Here is a 21,620-nt window from a genome sequence, read left to right on the forward strand (position 1 = left end):
TGAGGAAATGCTAACGCAACGTAGTGGTAGCGTGAGCGAAAATAGCTCGAGCCAGTCGACCATCCTATTAAGCGTCACTTTGCAGCAAAGTAGTATAATTATCTCTGAGAGCAAAGGATTTGCATATCGCTGCTTACCTTTTGAATTTAATGCGTAACACGTATCACGTGGCAATGTGATTCACTAGTTCATCCTAGGATCGTCCGCGCGGCGCATCCGAGCGAACTCGCGTGATCCTATATTTTCGATCCTCGCAAGTTTGCGGCGCACAAAGAAAGGACGAAGTTGCGACGCAGCGATCTTCGAGTACCAATTTCACGGCCGTGCGATAAAAACGTGCGCTCCTGTTAATTTTCAGGAAGAATGGAACGTCATCGATCTTTGCACTGACTGATAGATGATCGGTTCGATTTCGAGAGCGGCACAATCGCCGAATTTCTTAAGACAACTCCCGGTATGCCAATTGGTCTCGCACGATCCAGTGTTCTCGAAGGACTGGGCGACCGATTGCAATCGTTTGTGGAGTACGCCCGCGGTGCTTTCCACCTTCGAAGTTAAACAGGTGCAAGAAGTGGGGTATTGAGATATTAGACTGCTGTCGCAAGTGCGAATGTATTGGTGGTGGGGTGCCCCCGAATGACCAGGGAGGCCTTGCTGTCTTTCACCGGTCCAACCACCCCGCTCCATCTCACTGCTCTCTTCTGCGAATCAGCTGCCGCCGCAGTTACATCACCCAAGAAAGCTGTTCAATGTAATTTGCATCGCCGTCACACGCACCCTTAACGCGCTTGCGCGGTGTCCTTTCACAGAAAAGAATGTGCCAAATTTGCTTCGTATTCGGTAAATCGATATCGATACAATTTGCTGATTGCTGATTCCCGAGCACTAATAATGATCCACTTTTAGTGAGAAACAGACCTTTGTATAGCCAAAAAATTTGTGACACGAGATTATGATTGAAGCATATTTTAGAAAAATTAGTCTATTACTAGCTTTCTCCACTTCATAATTTATTTACAAGCTTATTAACAGCAAATTAAAAATGGATTAATAAAGAAAGTAAATTTGCATCACAAATTTCTCTACGCTAATCTAAACTAATTTCCTTTTTTCCTGAATTCTTACAGAAATCTGAAAAATCTATTTTTTGATATTGAAAACAGGAGTATAATTTTAGTGACTACGCAACTACTAAAACTACTAAAACAGTTAATTTACTGAATTAATAACGTAAATTTATAATTCAAATTTGTAATTTGGAACATAACATTACACAATCTTCTACTTACAAACATTAGCAATTTTTGCTTATAAAGCAAATTTTTGTATGTTATAAATGAACATTCTCTTGTGTTTTTAACCTCTTATATGGAAATCTAAACCTTTTTGTGAAGAATGCATCAATCATGATTCGGTAAAATTCTTACATTCCATTGTTCTTGACATTTAGCACTTTGCTTTAACGAACCAAACAAAGATATACGAAAAGTCATGTTTAATATATAGATCAATATATATATAACCCATCGAAAAAGATAATTATAATTTAAATCATTACTAAACCAGCATTTTAATTTCTTTAATAAGTTAGTTCCAAAATTACGGCTAGTTTTTATAAAAAGTTTTTTTTTAATTATCTGTAATATATATATATAATACTATGTTGTAATTGTAATTTTATTCTAATGATATTCTTTTTTTGAGTGGATAAAATTTAAAACAACATAACATTACACAATCTTCTGCTTATAAGCATTAGCAATTTTTGCTTATAAAGCAATTTTTAAATGCTATAAATAAGCACATTCTCTTGTGTTTTTTAACCTCTTATATGAAAATCTAAACCTTTTTATAAAGAATGCATCAATCATGATTCGGTAAAATTCTTAATTTCCATTGTTCTTGACATTTATCACTTTGCTTTAACGAACCAAAGATATATGAAAAGTCATGTTTAATATATAGATCATAATATAACGCATTGAAAAAAATAGTTATAATTTTTTAAAAACACTCAAAACGCAATTTACAGATTTATAAATATTAAAAATATAATTAAATTTTATTTTTCCTCAACATATCGAATATAAATTATGATTGCACTAATGATTGATACAATCATAATAATTGGGTGAAAATCGAAGTAGTCATATAATAGAAAACATTTGTTATACAATACATTAAAATGAGAAACAAATGTAACTCCCGGAAATTTATCTGAAAATTTGCGTTGTGTTTCTTTCCTTTAATCAATCAGAGTATATCTGGAAGAGAGTATCTGGAAGAAAGAGATAATTATAGTTCCGAGTGTGAGCATGTAGTTATGTTATACTAATGGAAACTCGCACATGAATACAAAGCAATATAATCGCAATCGACAGTTTTATTTTCTTTTAGATAAATTACAATAAATTATCGCAGCATATAATTTTCTTTACCACGTGTGCGTGACAAACATCCGATGTTTTTTTTATAAACAAGTAAGTAAACTAAATAAAAATGCAACTAAATAAAAAGTATACAAACCAGTCTCTTACAAAAAAATTTTATTTAAAAATAGTCCGTAAATATATAACAAAATCTTTTTTTCAATTTATCTAAATGTCATGTGTGTGATTTATTGATTCACTGATTCAACTAGTAAACACAGTCCGAAATTGCTATATCTGTTAAATTATTCAAAACAGTGCAAAAAATATTTTAAATTCTTATTATCTGAAAATGAATCAGAAACTTACGATACGAAATAACTGATACGGAACAATGCAAAGTATAAAATTTATTTTATCAATGTTTTTACAGTAAATTCCGCCAAAACGGTTCATAACGGCAAATGCTTCTGCGGTGCAAATTAGTTTTAGAGAGAAAGTAGAAAAATTTCTATCATCACTAGGTATGCTGCACTTCAATTTAATCTTAATTGTAACCTATGATACGATTCAAGCTTTTGCAAATTTTTACATTTCCTTTCTACATTGTGTTCAGAACTGAATACTAAGCTTATTATATATTACTAAGAATATTAAGCTTAACAGCAACATTTTCTCCTTTTGTATAAAATAATATTATCAAATATGTATATGGAATATACAAATATTTTTTATATTCGCTTTACAGCATAAATCATTGGAAAATTTAAATAAATGATAATTTTTCGCAATATCTTTATAAAAGAAAAATCGATGTTAAATTGGCTAGAAAATAGCTATTAGATTATAGCTATAGAATACTCAATGATTGATCGATGAAGTGACATGATTACTGACACCAACCATATACCATCAACGATTACGAGCCGCTCATGCTTTCTCGTAGGATGCGTTTTTCCCACCCGTGAAAATCTTAAGAGCGATACCGTTGCACCAGAGAAAAAGTAAAAGAAAGAATTAGATGAGCATCCTATTAAGGCCAAGAGAGAAATTTCAAACGTATTGTAGATAATCGCATAAAAATAAGATGAGAAAAGAAAATAACGAGCAATTCTAAAAATAGGAAAAGCGATCGTTTATTCGTCAAGGTCGTTCGCACGAGGCATAAGCGATTATATCACTGCCATTAAACAGCAAGTCGTCGGTCAATTCGCAATATGCTTCTTGACAGCAATTATCGAATAGGTAAACGATTCCTGCCGTTGTAACGGTCACAATGTAATCGCGTTGCAAACTGATATGCGGCTTGTGTAATCGATTTATAAATTTCTAGAGATAATTACAAAATTTGAGTCGTATGGATATTTTATAAACAATATCATGTCACGAATTTTAATTGACTTCAAGTATTGTACTAGGATTAAAAAATTGTAAAACACAAAGTAAATGCAAAGTATTTAAAAAATTTATAAATACATGTTTAAATAAAAATTATATAATCTGATATTAATAAGCAATATAATTATGTTATTATAATGTAATATGATTATTAGTTGCAAGAAGAGAGTCTAAGAAGTTTTTTTGTTTTAATAAGTTTCGCGAAAAATAATTACCGATTCTTATTCATAATCAACTTTGTGATGTTTTTAATACGGATAGTATCACGAAAGAGGAAAGTAAAGATAAATTGGTAGAAAAAAATTAATAAGAGGAAATACAATTCCATTCATCAATAGTAGAGCTAAGTTAATTAGTATTTTTCGGCATGCTAATTACACGGTTAGATACTGAATTAGATTTTATGAAGTTTCAAGAATAAGAAAGCACGTTAACATTGTGCTAGATAGTATCATTGCATTTTATTACCTAATTAGGCAATCACACCGTGGCGCAACACCTTGCTGATTCATTTTAATGTCTCGATGATAAATAGAAATTGCATATGAGTCATTGCGTATTTCAGCAATATACCAAATTTTGTACTCGCATAAAACTGCGTACGTCTATTATATATAACATTGGCAATTATAAAAAAACAAGAAATAAAAATAATGGAACAAGTAAAAAAATTTCAAATATAAATTAGTATATTTTTATGCGCATATAAAAATAAATCGCTTACATTTTGATTTCGCAAAGGCACATTTAATATTCGTCCGAACTAATCATAATATTTTATGACAAGTTTAAATACTTTTCTTGAAATATTGAAAATCACAAATAATATAATTTTTTTTTATAAATATCTACAACATTTTATTATTTCATATAAAATAGATGATAAATTTTATTATATCAAGAAACTGCATAATAACAGATTTAATATTAAAGAAAAAGTAAATAATATTACAGATTTAAAAAGAGTCTGTGAAATTAGTTTTTGAAAGTAAAATACCACGTAAATTCATCTGCGTAAAACCAATCTTGTGTAACTGCATGAAAAACGAGATTCTAATTCTTAACAAATCATATTGATATCGTAAAAGTGCCGCGTGAAATGCATTGCACTGTTTTCTACGTCAGATGGTAAGTCATGCGCGACGATGGATATAAAGATCTTTTTCATTTATCCGATTCAATTATGTTACCAATTTAATTATCTTACGGACATACTGTTGATTTCTTTTGTATTGCACGTGGTTGTTCGCGTACCTGGGTCCGAAATTCAAACTCGATTGCTCGACTATTGCGGGTGTGCTTCGCGAATTGCAGAATCGATTGCGTCCAGTTATGAAATACGGCATATTTTCGCAAAGGAATTCGCAAAATTGCGCGTACGCACACGCACCCGCTCCAGTAATATCGGAGACCGCTGTACTTTTACCGCACTTTTACGCTCCTTTACGTCAGCCAAGCGGCGAATGCAGGTCAACCGACGAAGACGAGAGCGCATTCGACGAAATCGGCCTGTTTTTGCAGATATCTAACTATAAAACCTGACGACGTGGGTTCTTTCTCCCGCCCAAAAAGCCGGTTGGCGATCGTTCGAGCATCATTACATCACGACATCCTACCGTCACTTGTTCGGCAATCAGTTGCAGGATACGATAACCAACACAATAAAGACGCAACGGGATTGATTGCTTTGCAACCAACTTTCAATCGCGTATCGTTCAATAATTAATTTCATAAAATATTTGAGCATGCTTATCTAGATTTTAGAATGCAAATCAGAAGTATAAATCGCGCTGTTGCAAACTGCGCGCGATGAAGTGACATTGGAAAACGCAGAGACAACGTTAATCTTTCCTTTCTGCAAATGTATAAGAAAAATGTATTTGCGTCATCGTGCAATTTTTGAACTAATAATATATAGCGTATTTATATTTCTCTCATTTTCGAGTTATAGGATCGAATAAGAATAAATTTAACCGCTTTCGATAAGTAGGTCACAGACAATGAAAAATCAGCATAACAAAAAATGTCAAAAAAAGGCCTCGACATGTATCCTTGCTTAATTGCGAAAGCAATGACAAATCCGCAAAAGGACATAAGCTTTTCGGATTCACTGCTACGTATATTTTATACGTATATTTTATAAAAAAATTTTCTCTTCAGAAGGAACGCAAACAGCTGCTCTCGGGAATCGAGAGAGCGTGCTGCCTCATTATTACAAGATGAATTAAACGCGTAATTGACGAGTGCCGATTACGATCGTCCGGTGAGAACACCGATTGCGACGTCTCATGGCGGTCAGACGTTGTAAACACATCACCAGGGGGAATGTTGGAGGATCGGTGGACCACAGCCAACGTCAGGGCCCAACGATTGTCTATATATACTGACGATCAGATTGGCCAAGATCGCCACTTACTGATCGCAGAAAATCCCACTGCCACCGGTTGTCCGACGCGGTGCAAATCGAGCACGTGTGAGCGAGCGAGTAAGCGAATGAGGCGAGTAAATGTCTGCTTTCTCTGCATACTCGCCTCCGGTATTTGAACGAGTGTTGCAATTTCGTTGTTGTCGTCGTCGTCGTGTCGTCGTCATTTATACAGAATCGATCGGAAAGAATGCAGCACCAATGCTTTAATCCTATTTAAATCTTCGCTTAATATAAAAATTACATTTTCGACGTAACAAATGTATTCTTTTTTCGTATTACCGTTAATATTAGGCATCTATAATTAACTGTCGACACAATAAAATTTCACTAAATTTATAACGAAATTTAAGATGCAATAAAGCCTTTAAAAAAATGTTATAAATGTGTTTTAAAAAAAAATTAAATGTTATACTACTTAAAGCTTTTTTTTTAATTTACCTCGTAATTTAAAAGACTGCAATTATACTTGCAATAAATTGTTTTTTACAAATTAATTATTAGAATAAATAAACAATATATGTTTAAATGTGAAGTATATATGTATTTGGAGCGGACTTTAAAGATTAAGACAATACTTCTGTCTCTACGTGTCTTTAATTGCCGATCTCATTTTATCATCCTCCAGAAGAAGTAAAAAAAGCAAAATATGCGCGGAAAAATAATATTTGGCTACGCAAGTGACCCCATTTGCAGTATAATTCATTATACAGAGTCGTAATGGAGAGATGTAAAATATACGCAATGGTGTCGAAAGAATTAAGTGTTTGCGTACGCTTTAGAAATTATTGTATGCATCATTCATTTCTCTAAAGATTGCTAAGTTAAAATAAAAACTGAACAAGTGTATTTATGTTAACAAAATATTTCCAAATAAGCGATAATTTGCAAAGGATCGTTTCTGTACAGAAATTGGGTAGTAAGGATTAATTTGTCTCAACAGTTGAGTCAAACTATTGACATTTTAATTTTGCAATATTTGTAGTGCTTGCAAAAAATTTGAGAAAAAAAATTAGATGTATAATATTCTCAAATATATTGTTAAATATATATAAATAAATAAAACAATATTTAAATTGAAATTGCTAACGCAATTTAATCTAAATGTGAACGTAAAAACGCACAAATAAAAAAAAATTTCTCACAAACTCGACAATGTTAATGCTGATAATTAAATTAGACAGATAAATTTGATCTATAACTAATTGCTGATTTTTTTGGTATTGAGAAATACTCCATTTTTCGCAACATTAATGACAACGTAAATAACATCAGCGACAAAATAAAATCTTCCTTACTGACGTTAATTAAGCATGCAATTACAATCTATTCCGTCGATTAATTATTTAGCACCGCATAATTAACTTTATTTCGCGACGTCGTAAATACATCTCGTTCTATTGCGGCAACTGGAAAGGTCCAATAGGTTGGTAAACGAAAATGTCAAAAAGTCACGGTTTACATACATGCCTCGCCTATCTCGCGACACGATTTATGAGAATAGCATTGAACCGCAAAAGCGCAACGATACGCATTACGTATCTAACGAAGAAAAATTCCTTCCTAATGTTGCATCGAAACGAGATGCCTCAATAGATGGTCCATTATTTATTGATGAATATTCATCAGTCGCACTTCCAGCCACATTCACTACGGCTGCAACATGTTTTGACAAAGCGCAACCGGTAACGCAATAAAATTTTATTAATATCAACCCTGTGCAGCATACCTGTTTGAATATTTTTTCCAATGCAGTTTGTTTTATTAGACCAGCGTTTGCCAATAGTGTCAGACAGACAAATATAATAATACTTATATTATATATCAGGCCGGAGAAAAAATTTGCGTGCACCTATAATTCCTTTACGTAATCAAGAAATTTATTTCCAAAAGTCTCAAGTCTATATTTTTAAATAATGAAAATTATATGCTTATGAATTTTTTGTGATATTTGTGATTTCGCTTTCTTACATTTATATCTGTAAAAATTTTAAATATTTTCTACTTCTATAATATTGTTATTTCAGTAACAAATTTAACAAAATACTCTAATAAATGGATCATTTATGAGCTTTCTCTTTAATCCATTATAATAAAATGAAAATAGCTTTATAGCTATCGCGAATCAAAGATGCAAAGAATTGTTTGTCAAATAGCATCGATTTCAAGTAGCCTGATAAATTTTTATGAAAGAATGTACGCATACACAGACGTGAAAAAAATTTGACGTCATTGAATATTAATACTTTGAAATGTTGACTTCACATTAACCTCTGTCGATTCATCAAATCGGTTTGCTTCATTTTTATCATTACTATAACTTTGTAAGCACTCTGTTGCACGTATCTGTAGGATTTTATAGCGGATGCAAACGATTGTCCTTTGGATCGAGATAATTTGCATCAAGAGCAATCTCGACTGAAATAAAAAGTAATTATTGTAGTTTAAAGCAAATAATTTCTGCACATCTTTTTTTTATATGTGCCTTTGTTAGTATGCTTTACTATGTATCGTTTATATGTACGCAAAAAGACAGTCGCAATTAAGAAAATGTTTTCTAGGAATCAATATATCAATATGTGCATACAGCACGCAGTAATTAAGATGAATATAAATACATAGCAAGCAGATTGTTGCGCGATTATGCTATTCTCATTATGCGTTTCCAATCAAAAAATCGCATATACGTAACTTTATACGTAGATCATTCGAAAGATTCTCGGAATGAAATAAAAAAATAAAGACTTCAATGCATTTGGATTGACAATGTTCCAAAGTCATTATATTTATGTAACTTCAATTCGTCAAGACCTACAAAATATTCGTCATTTGCTTCTTTCACTTCTCCATCTGACAAAAATTTCTTTAACAAATTAATAATAATATTAAGGCTCCAATAAATTAACAAATAATTTGAGAAAAAAGGCAGAAAAATTTCTTTCCAGAAAGGAATTTTTTCATGCGTAAAAATAGATGAAAGTCAAACGACGCCACATTAGGCTTATAAAGTGGATATGACAATAAATCGTAGTTCAGTTCGTTGAATACGCATTGTCTTGTAACAAATTTTCTTACGAATAATTTTTTCATACATAATATTCGTCAGTCAGAATATAAAATGAACGTTCATCAGAGATGATTATAGCTTCAGATTTCTTCAGAAATCTTTAATTAACGATTCTCTCTAAAATCTATATTGATTTATATTTCATGCCAAAAACTTTCAAACAATCCACGTATATCTGTAAACTCGAAACATATAAATAATTAATTAATCGCAATCATTAATTACAATCAACAAAATGTCCTGAATTTGATGAAAAATAGACATACACAGCTACGTTTCTTGTAAAATTTTAAATTGTTTTTTTTCTCATATTAATAATAAGTAATTTATAAATTTCTCTAATTTTTATTATAATCTTAAAGTAAAAAGCCAGAAATCTGTTGAAGTAAAATGTACATTACATTGAATTAAAATGAAGATTGTTTTGCTTTAATATTTATTTACTTTAAAATTTCTATCATATATTCTTCATAATTAATAATAAATTAATAAAGTGCATTTTTATCTATACATTTTTTATCTTATAAAGTGTTCACAAGCACGCATGCATCTTTGTGTACATATATTTTTTTACTTTTGACCTTTCTGATCAAATTAATATTTAATAGATACGTTTCTTTCATCATCAACAAAATCGTATAAAATAAAACCGGCTAAACAAGGATATCTGCATCATTAATTAAAGATTTTTTTCTTGCTTTCTTTATATATATATAATTTATTTCAATTTTATACTAAAATTATTAATTAATTTTATTTATTTTGATTTATTTTATTGAAAATCACATGATTCAACCAATGTGAAGATTTGGATGAGTCCAGAATCTCGAAAGAACGGTAGACAAGCTACGAATAATGGTTGCAATTCGACAGGCGCGTGTTATTTGATATAGCAATAAATGATAATAAATATATAATAATTTAATATATATAATACAATTGTAACACAAAGTTAATACTATTTTAAGAGTACCACTCTTTTCCAAGACGTAAATCATAAAAAAAAAACAACAAATTTTATAGACATTTCACTACAAATCTTTTAGATTGATTTTTATTAATTAAGCAATTGCTTTTTATCTTAACCACTTTATTCCCAAATTATTTAACAGCTACAAAATTTTTTTTTTATATTTTTGTGCATATGACGTAACAAATAAATCATTCACAAAAAATTTTTAATATTTTAAAGACTTTTTTATTTGTGAATATTTAGCAATTTTTATTTTTATTGCAACCATGTACAATAATTTGTATTGTAAAGTAATTATACATAATAAAAACTTTTTTTCTTATTTTTGATTAATAAATCTATTTAAAATATTTCAAGGAAATTATAACTTTTAAACTTTCATTGCATTTAAAATAACTTTTATCATCAAATTGTGATAATAAAAAATAAAAAATGATAATATTCTGATATTTTATTGCGAAATTTGTAAATGCATATCAAAATATATGTTAGAATTATATAAAAGAACATATAAAAAAAGAACATATAAAAGACTAAACAGAATTAATACATATTCATAGATATGGAAATATATCTAGTAATAGTAATTTTATTTCATAATTTTAAATACGTAGCCATATAGCTACAGTGAGAATAAAAGGGTTAAAATGAAAAATTATTATAATAATACTCCATAGTAATATATCATAAAACTTTTTCAAACAACAGCTTTATATGTATATGTATATGTATATGTAGTTGTATATTTATGAGAAATGTAGAAATTTTATTGTATAAAATTAATAATCAAAGACTTCCCATTAATATTTCTAAAGTTAACGTTATATTTCACGATTGTAAAATGCGACAGCAAAATTTATGCAAAATACTGCATAAATCAGCAATATCTCATAAATCACAAAGTCAAGCATTTTATTCTGATTATTTCAATGCTAATCGCAACGTTTTTTATTCCATTAACAGTAGTATTCCATTAACAGTTATTCCATTACACGCACTTTAGAAATTTTATTGAACTTCCCTTATACGTTAGTTATTGAAGTTAATGCGATTTAAATTACGAATAGTTATATAATCTTGGTCAGTTATTATCAGGTATTAAGTATTTTACACTGAAGTAAAATAAAACCGAAAGTTTTAACTTTAATTTTCAAAAAGGTGAAACAGAATAAATAAAATAAATACATAAATATATGTATACATAATAGAGTTCGGTTAGATGTGTCCGCTAATTCAGTAAGAGATAAAGAGATAATGTGAACAGAGATATATAAATTGAATCCATGAAAATTATGATAGTGATTGGCTTTTTTTGCTCCTTCACGTTTTAATTTGATGTTTTATCATTGGAGCCCTTATAATTTTTATTTGTATATTCTCTGCTTAATTTCCATGATATATTATGTGATAATGATAATATGCATAACATATATGTAATAATTAAAGTATTAAAACATTTTTTTAAGAACTATTTAACGTGAAAAAATTGTTTATTAATGTTTAAAAATATTACTACTATAAATTATAAAAGAAAAGTCAATCTTGGGCCTTAATAATAAAAAATTATTAAAAAATAAATTGGCTATATTGACCCAGAGCCGGGTGTTAGAGTCATCGTATAAGAAATGCAGGTTAGAAGATGCATTAAAATAAATAATAATAAATTAATACCGCAAACGCAAAGTCATCGTATAAGAAATGCAGGTTAGCAGATGCATTTCTTATACGATAACTTTGCGTTTGCGGTATTAATTTATTATTATTTATTTTAATTTACATTTATATTATTATTTTTATTTACATTTATATTATTATTTATATTATTATTTATATTATTATTTATATTATTATATTATTATTTTTATTTACATTTTATATTTTATTTTACAACGAGCGTTCAAAATTTTCCAACCGATATGCGTTAGCCTTGCGGAACATACTTGTTTTATTATTTCATGTTTCCTCTGTAACGTTTGTTTACTTGCTTTGATATTATCACTGAAGATGGCCGAAATAAATGTGCCGAAACGTTTGAATTGACATTTTCGTTAATTATTATTTTTTGAGCATCTAACACCCGGCTCTGGGTCAATATAGCCAATTTATTTTTTAATTACTACTATAAAGTCATTATTATAGAAAAAGCAATATCCTAGATTTATATTGTAAATATAATAATATGGCGTTTTATATATATATACATACACTCCCAATCTCATAAGAATAAATATCTATTAATTTAATAAATTAATTATTCAAAATATAAAAAGAATCATCATATTTTGAAGAAAAATTTCATACATATGTATACGTAATAACAAAAAAGTGATTTCAATAATTGAGTAAAAAGATATACGCACTTAATAAAATACATTTAAAAAACTACTTAAATAACTAATAAATGATCAATCACATAAATAAAATGCAAATTCATGTAGTTTTCCATCTCATTTTGAATAATAAAAACATTAATTGATACTTTTAGATGTACAATATGATTGTTAAAAAAAAATGGCAGGCCTTCCGCCTTCCGCGTATGCAAATCAACAACCATAAATTTACCAAGTAATGTGTGATATGATATTTTTATTAAAGATAATATCGCGCTTAGTTATTTAAACAACTTGTTTTAATTTATTTTTTGGTATTAATGTCGCTAAAAATGAAATTATAATATTGTATATTATAAAATATCCAAAAAATATAGATAAATTTCAAAGATGTGTATTATGTGTATCGCAGTTTCTTTGAACTAAAGAAACTGACTCAGTCGTTTCGTATTCGCACAGGGTCAATAGATTTCCCCAGCCTCAAACGTAACAATCTAGAAATCTTACTCTTATAATTATCCCCAACAACTTTATCACTTCCATCTTTGCGAATTCCTGATGTTGTTGATGTAAGAGAACATATATACAAGGTAATCCACTTTGGTTTGCGTCTCAAACTTGAATTTCATCACTCAAGTACTTATACAGGGTGTCCCACAACTCCCGCAACAGCGGTAAAAGGCATATTCTTGACGAAGAAAAGATTCATAATATACAAAAATTAATGCTTAGGCTATAAAATTCTAAGAGTAATTAAAGGTTGAAAGTGACCAATAGGAGAGCATCGACGCTTTTATTTGAAAATTTAGTAAATGCTCGTGAGAAGTATTGCCAAGTTTATGTTGCGTCGCTGTTGATTGTCGATTTTCCAGGCGATAAACTGTCAATCGCCTCCTTATACAGAGCGAATGACAGTTGACCGCCTGGAAATTCGACAATCAACAGCGACGCAATATGAACTTGACAATACTTGCTACGAGCATTTACTAAATTTTCAAATAAAAGCGTCGCGTTCCGTGCTCTCCTATTGATCACTTTCAACCATTAATTACTCCTACAATTTTATAGCCTAAACATTAATTTTTGTATATTCTTCGTCAAGAATATGCCTCTTTCTACTGTTGTGGAAGTTGTGGGACACCCTGTATATATCACTTTACTTCTAAATAGATACATATGTTTTGCTGTTAAAAACAAATTTCAAGATAAAAATAATAATGTATAAATTATGTACATTTGTAATTTGCATCCGTGATATATTACTGAATTTAATTATTATAATATTATCTAAATCTCGAAAAATTTTCGATGACTCTGAGATTAAAAACAGGTTTTACTTAGGCTGACACTGTGCAATGTAATATTTTTATATCACGTGACATTGTCAACTGCTATTTCTGAAATTTTGAATAATACGTTCAACTTTGTCGCTGTATCGGTAGTTGGTTAAAAGAAATCATACGGCAGAATCGGCAAATAAACTTGAGTGCCAGGCGCGGTAATTCGCGCCGCATAAAGTTACAAAATCTTACGTGTAGTGACGGTATTCTTACCGATAGCTCACCTCGCACATGAATTGGTAGAAGGACAAGGTTCTTCATAAATTACAGAAAAATCGGAGAAAGGAAGCCCCAAGGAAATATTATACAACAGTATATACAGGGTGATTCAAAATAACCGTATGTCCTTAAAGGGACATATTTTTGAGCGTATTCTGAGACAACTTTTCCTTTGGCAAAAGTTTGTGCAAAGCTTAATTTTTAAATTATAAAAGAAAATAGTTAGCGTATCGTGAGTTGAGTACAAGAAACAAGCAGGGGCGCCGCAACTCATCGCTACACACGGGTGTTTACGTGAGGCGCCTGCTACAATCAGCTAACACTCACGATACACAATTACTCGAAAAACACGTGTTTCTTTTTTCGAGTAATTTTTACGCACCGAGTGATTAGTAGTGATCATTAAATAAATTCCTCGTTTTATCGATGAAGTGAGTGAACAGAGTATGTGAATGTGTTGTGTTTTGAAATGTGAAACGTGAACCATAAAAAAGTGGAAAAACTTTTACTCGATATGGATCTGTCTCATCGCGAGAGCGAGAGAGAGAGAGAGAAAGAGAGAGAGAGAAAGAGAGAAAGAGAGATGCGTATACGTATTTGTGTATCGTGAGTGTCAGCTGATTGTAGCAGGCGCTTCACGTAAACACTCGCTTGTAACGGTGAGTTGCGACGCCCCTGCTTGTTTCTTGTACTCGACTCACGATACGCTAACTATTTTCTTTTATAACTTGAAAATTAAGCTCTGCACAAACTTTTGCCAAAGGAAAAGTTGTCTCAGAATACGCTCAAGAATATGCCCCTTTGAGGACATACGGTTATTTTGAATCACCCTGTATAATATCATAAAATAATATTAATATATCATAATGATGATGAAATAAAGAAATAATATTAATATATATACATAAATGAAAATTAATAATAATAATAATAAGATAACAATAATATAGAACGATGTAATTATTACAATTCGGTACAAAACCGAGATGGAAAGATCGCTCCCTCTCAGAGGCGAGGATGCAACCTCAAATTACCTCGGTTTTCTCGGCCGAGCCTTTTCGTCCTTGTAACGGACGCCGAAAATCGACTCGTCACACAACCTTTAAAAATCAGGAAACGCTTTATGCATTCTTGCATGTTTTTTTACAAATATCTGCATAATATTAAAAATTTAATTTACTGGTTCTTTTTACATATTTTTACATATCTAGGGGTTTTATTTTTACATATCTAGGGATTCGAAAAGCAAAGTTTTCAATTGTAACGATAAAAATTTTAAAAAATTGGCAAAATGTGGCAAAATTGACTAACAATAAATATTTTTCTCTCAATTAATGTTACACTTCTATATTTTTGAAACGCCACTCTTTAATGATTTATATTACAAATTAATTTTTAAAAAAAGAGTTAATCACACAGAATCAGAAAAGGAATTAAAGCATAATACATAGTAAGTTTTCCTGATGCAATAAAAATAATCTAATGAGTTTGTTTACTTACGGTACAGCGGCAATTATCGTAATTTCAATATAATTTTTCCACAAGGAAAGAAATACTCGATAAAAAACAAATAATGTAAAATGCAATTATTCCTGTTTATTGTTCAAGAATCAAGAAACACGTTAGTGTCTCGCGGCAAGTTCACGCGCGACCGAATCATAGATATACAAAAAAAGATATTTACATCGTTCAATGTCTGTTTCTGAGTTTCAGAGTTACAGTTAACAAACTAGGAGTCGTCAATTCATATCAAAACCTCCACAGTAATTTTTTTCTCTTGCATTTCAAAACGACTAAATCAATATTAAACAATTAATTTGAGTAAGACAAGAAATCCATAAACCTCTTGAAATCCATAAACCGCTTGAAAGATGTCGAAAGGATGTCCACGCTTTTGATCGAAAGGCCTTGTAAATAGATATTCTTTAGAAATTTCGGATTTTTGCATTGCTAGAGAACAAAATTTCGAACAGCGAGCAAGTTTTATTTTTATTCGACCAAAACGAAAGAGAAATTACTCGATGATGCGCGTAGCTTCTCGTTACTATCGGAACGCTCGCGTTTGCATACCGATCGCATTAAAATATATTTATACGTCACGCGAATTTCGGGCCAATACGACATGTAACTTATATAATCATTAACGGCAGATTATCACGTGATAGTCTAAGGAACACGTTCGTTTCGTGTTGCATTCCGGAAAGCCGATGTCATCAACGAACGAGGAAACAATGCAAAAAGAACTGAAAGAATTCTTAAAACAGTCTCAAAAAATAAGAATATCTATTAATTGAAACTTGTTTCGAACAGACGCTATAATGATCGAAAAATACATTTTAAATAACGTAGGAAATAGCGGCTATTTTAGTGGCTACTTTCCGCAGCTATTGTTAAGATTACGTAAGCAAACTCACAGCCTCAAATTATACAATTTTAATGAACTGTATCTAAACAGAGATTTGTGTCAAGAATGTTTCTTTCCTCATCGTTCTAATGGAATTCATGTCAATTTTCAATTGGATCTTGCATCAATCATAAAAACAAATACGCTAAAAAGCGAAGAAGGGCAGAGGAGCAGAAAGAGGGTTGGTTAACATATGAACGTAATTATTAATATTTAACGATGCCCGTTGCGTCTCGCAAGGATACTTGATACTTCGCCAATTCTGTTCATTTTTTGCAAATACGAAAAGTACTTGAGAGCTATACAATTAATTATGTAAACGAAAAGGTACGTTTCTTAAATATTACCGAGGACTCCTGAATGTAAGTGTCCGACATCATTGACGCATCCGATTGTACATATTGACATCGTTGAAATAGTTGCGAAACACTTGCGTGTATATCATTAGTAAAATACTTATAATTCTCCCAAAACTTTTCGGTCACCTTCTTCAAACACTTGACTCGAGGCATACTAAATATAAAAATATTCATGTCCAGCAAGCGATCTTTGCATCTGCTAGCTGAGAAAAAAATAATGATCTACTATTCCAATTATAAAGTAAAGTTTTTTTACCATACAGTTTAAAAGCCGAAGCACTTTATAAGATTAGCAAATCAATTTTTTTGCGAGATTCACGATTATTACCTAACGATAGCAATAAAAATGACGTTCGTTATATCGATTCATTGTATATGTATAATCGGCTTAAGTCGACTATGCTAAGTTGCAAAATTGCGTCAAATAAATATGTTAACAAGAATGTTGATCATCCAGCTTTAATCGTATCGCATATTATTCTAATAAATCAAAATTTTCATTGCTGCGTAACGCGGGTTGCAAACAGGTTGTTGTCTTAATCAAATCTAAACTGTAGCTCAGCAGCTCAACAAGTTCTCGAGTTCTTCGTAAGATTCTCTACGACCTTGTGTGACACATATTTGATAATTGACTGACATTGGAATTTTTGTATACGCAGTAGACGTCCTTGTCCGATATTAAGAATATAAAACGTGCGCTATCTGAAAATCCTTTTATACATTGCATATTTTCGGTTCAAAAATGCAATGTTTAGAGTGAAACAATGATCCACAATCTGCGCAACTAATAACAAAGCTATTTTTTAAATTCTTGTTTTTACTTTGACATTTTTAACAATTATTTATTTAGAAAAATGCGTTGTACATTGTAAAATCAAAAAATTTTATAAATATCTATGTTTCAGAAATACGCGATTAATCAATGCACCTAAACATTAATATTTGTGTAAGTATTTTATAATTTATTTCTTTTTCTTTTTAAATTACTGCATTCTTTGCTGAAAATACAAGAATCCGCTGTATTGTAATAGTAAAACATTTTCCTCACTGAAAAAAATGTTTAATTCAACAAACCGTCTGTTTAATTTTGAACGAAACAGACAAATTCTAATTGAATCTACCAGAATTCCTATTAATGCAACAATTCTAGTTGATTTAACCAGAATCTGATAGATTTAACAATCTGTTTAGTTACGAGCTCATAACTAGAATCTATCTATTTCGACGAAAATTGAACAGACAATTTGTTGAATCAAACAGAACATTTCTCTCAGTGCTTAATTTTCTATAGATATTATTCCGTTTTTTATTTTCACTCATATAAATATGTAAGTATATAATTTAAAAGTAATAAACAATTTTTCTATTTTCCCAAGTATTTGTCATAAATGTTTTTTCCATAATCAAGATAACGATCAAATCAAGTACACTCGAGCTAATAATGTACTATATATGTATAATGTATGTACAGTTAATAATTTACGTCAATGTAAACAAAATTTAAATAACGTAACTATCCAATCTGCGATATACAAGATTAGAACTCATCGAAACTATCAGAAAATTTTATACGATATTTAAAATTTGTAAAGTATAGTCTCTTTTTTATAATAAACTTTAGTTTTTGAATATCAATAATATTTTATTTAAAATTGTGTATGTGAATCAAGCTAATTTAGGTGTATTCTTAAATATTTCTTCGATGACATTGTTCGGTAATATCAGGATGTCAACCGTGCTAAACTTAAAATTGTGTGATTGTCTTTACTACATTGATGGACAAAAGTAAGAACGCTTTGATCATGATTGCACCATCGCAATTTTTTTTCACAGATAAAATTTTCAAAAGAAAAAGTTGAGAATAGATGGATGAGTTCTTAAACGATAGTTCAAGGGCGAATAATTAATTTCGTACCTGAAATATCCGCGCACAAATGACAGGATACTTGACCTCGACTTTGAAATGCATCTACATAATTTCTGTTCTTTTATGCCTTACGCCTCTTGATTTTTAGAGTAAAATTTATTCCGCGTCCATCAATGAAATCAAATGTGGCATCGATACCGCTTATCTCATTCTCTTATTCCAAATACTATGCTTGTGTATAATATTTTAACAATGAGCAGACAGGATATTCCAGGACCATCAGACGTTTCTTTAATTGTAGATTGTCTGGCTAATTTCAATATAATGAATAAAACATTAAAAAACGGACAGAAAAAAATCTATAAAAACCAAAGTTCATTCGAGGATTCAAAGGATATTACAAATTAAAAGAGAGTAATACAGAAACTGTCATCTCTAACTTTTAGGCCCTCTTCGGACTGATTACTTACAACCAGTAATTATAATCACGCGTAATTTACTTTGCGGCATTATTATTTATCAATTTTTTTCAATTATAAGTAAATTGAAAGAAACAAATTTTAAATATATATGAATTACATATAAATTTTTCTTCCTCAGAAGCATACGTTCTAGTAAATAATTAGAATTTACTAGAATAGAAATTTTATTGTGTAATTACTGAGCACAATTATTGGAAGATTTAAAAAATCCTGGAAAAGTCCATCTTCTCTCACGTCAGAGATGGCCAATTATGTCACAACAAAACATATTAAGTCACAGCAAAGAATAAGATTTATAATTTTTTTTATGAAACTTTTTTCTTTGAAAGTGTTATTAATTGAGTCTAGTAGCAATTGCGCTACCTTGTATCGCAACAACTCACACAAAATCACAATTCTTCATAAAGTAATCTCGTATGTAAATAAAACGCTACAAAAAACGTTTCAAAGATAAACAGACGTGTTATCGAAAAAAACCTTGTAATAATCTCTGTTAACGCAAAGCCTCTTGTATTAGAATATAATTTGTTGAGATAATGAAATATGTAAAACAAAATATCCTCACCAATGTCGATCCGCATTCTTAATAATTCTTGTTTACGGTTTTATGATTTATAGAATATTAATATTACAGGAATTCTCTTTTTTGTTTAAAAAAAGTGAAAGTCACCTAAAATTTTCAAAAAAAAATCATTTAAAAAATGACTATTCAATATAACAAGTGATACGAAAAAATAATTTTTCTATTGGAAAAATATATATTATATTGTAGTTCAATAAAATAGGAATTTTGATAATCTGAAAAAAAAGTCTATCAAATGTTATAAAATATATTGTATTTCTATAATTAATATAAATAAAAGATACAAAATTATGAACAAAAACAAAAATTAAACTCTATACTGATTTTTTTTTTATATCAATAAGTATTTAATGCAAATAACTATGAAAAATTATATATAAATCACATAAGAAAATTTGTTTTAATAAGAACACAATACAGGCATTATTGGTACAAATACTTAATTAATTTAACAGATTAGATATATGTATATGACAGATACAATGCAATTTGAATTTCTTTTATGAACATATTTATTTTCTTTCGTAGTATCTTGATTTAAACCAAGTTAATATTGTCTTTGCAATTAGAAAATTATTATATTCAATTAATTAAATGGATAAATCAAATTTTTTTTAAATTGTCAAACAATTAATCTATCCAAATTTCATAAAACCGAGAACCATTTTAATTTTATATTTTTTGCAAGAAATGTGAACTAAAACGTAAGTAATTATTAATTTATTGTACATTTAAATGCTTATAATTAATTCATATTTTTTATTTATATTTATTGTCTTAAGGATTGTGATTTGGAGTCTGTATTTTTAGATTTATAATGGAGTAATATTGTAAAGTGTCAAGTAGGCACTAATCACAGATAATTATTATTCAACGATTTTACAACCGATTTTATAACTGTTGTATTTTCTAAACCCACTTAATACTACTTACGCAATTTCATATATAACAAAAATTAAAATTCAAAATTTATTTAGCACATCTGACATCTCTTGTAAAAAGTGACAAAAAATGATTTCAGTCGAGTCCTTGATATTATGACACTGCTTGCTACATGCTATTAATATTTTTATATACATTTTATAATTTTATATCTTTTTTGTGACATTTAAAACATTTTTTATGTAATAATTCCTATCTTACAAGTGAATTTCCTATCGCAATAGTATCGTGATCGATAAATTATCAGAATAATATTAAATAGCTGAGGATCAGCGCAAAAAAAAAACAACACGTGGCAACGTTATATTTCAAGGAAATTGCTTCTTCACAAAAACTTTTCATTATCATTAATTGTCATAATTTTCTGCATTACAAGGATATACACAATGTGACAATTAAGTTTCCGGACTGACATTATTATAGTAATACTATTAACACTATCAGTCGGGAATCAACGGGATTAGTTAGAAAGAACATTTATTTATATGAAGTTATATTTTTTATTTATTATTTATATAAAGTTATAATTTTAATTAGTTTGGTTGATACGTTCAAAAGTTACATAATTGTTTTAATAAAGTTAATTTTTTCGTCATGTCGAAGTTTCAAATAGAACAAAGAGCAGCGATTAAATTTTATGCAAAAGTACGATGAAAAATGTTTATCGAGAACAAGTGTATTTAAATGACATAAAAGGTTCAAAGAGTGGAAGAAGGTCATTAGAGGACGATGAACGGCCGGCCTTCGATTTCCAGAACAGAAAAGTCGACAGAAAGTATTCAAAAGTGTTCAGCCAAAGATCGAACTTCAAGTGTTAGAAGAGATGACAGGGATCAATAGAGAGACAGTACGTAAAATTTTA

The 21,620-nt window shown here is 29.7% G+C and overlaps 1 protein-coding gene across 3 annotated transcripts in view; it reads right to left on the reverse strand.

Annotated features, from left to right (window-relative positions):
* Window positions 1-21,620, reverse strand: part of sit (stuck in traffic) — a 64,109-nt gene that overhangs the window by 18,321 nt on the left and 24,168 nt on the right. Inside the window, exon 1 of one of the 3 annotated variants that reach the window (XM_012366281.2) lies at window positions 138-535. The exons of the other annotated variants lie outside the window; for them this stretch is intronic. The gene's annotated coding sequence lies outside the window, so the exon portion shown is untranslated. Of the gene's footprint in view, window positions 1-137; window positions 536-21,620 lie in introns of those variants that run through there. 3 annotated transcript variants of the gene reach the window in all.

The sequence above is a fragment of the Linepithema humile genome, chromosome 6, assembly GCF_040581485.1.
Source record: "Linepithema humile isolate Giens D197 chromosome 6, Lhum_UNIL_v1.0, whole genome shotgun sequence".
NCBI lineage: Eukaryota > Metazoa > Arthropoda > Insecta > Hymenoptera > Formicidae > Linepithema > Linepithema humile.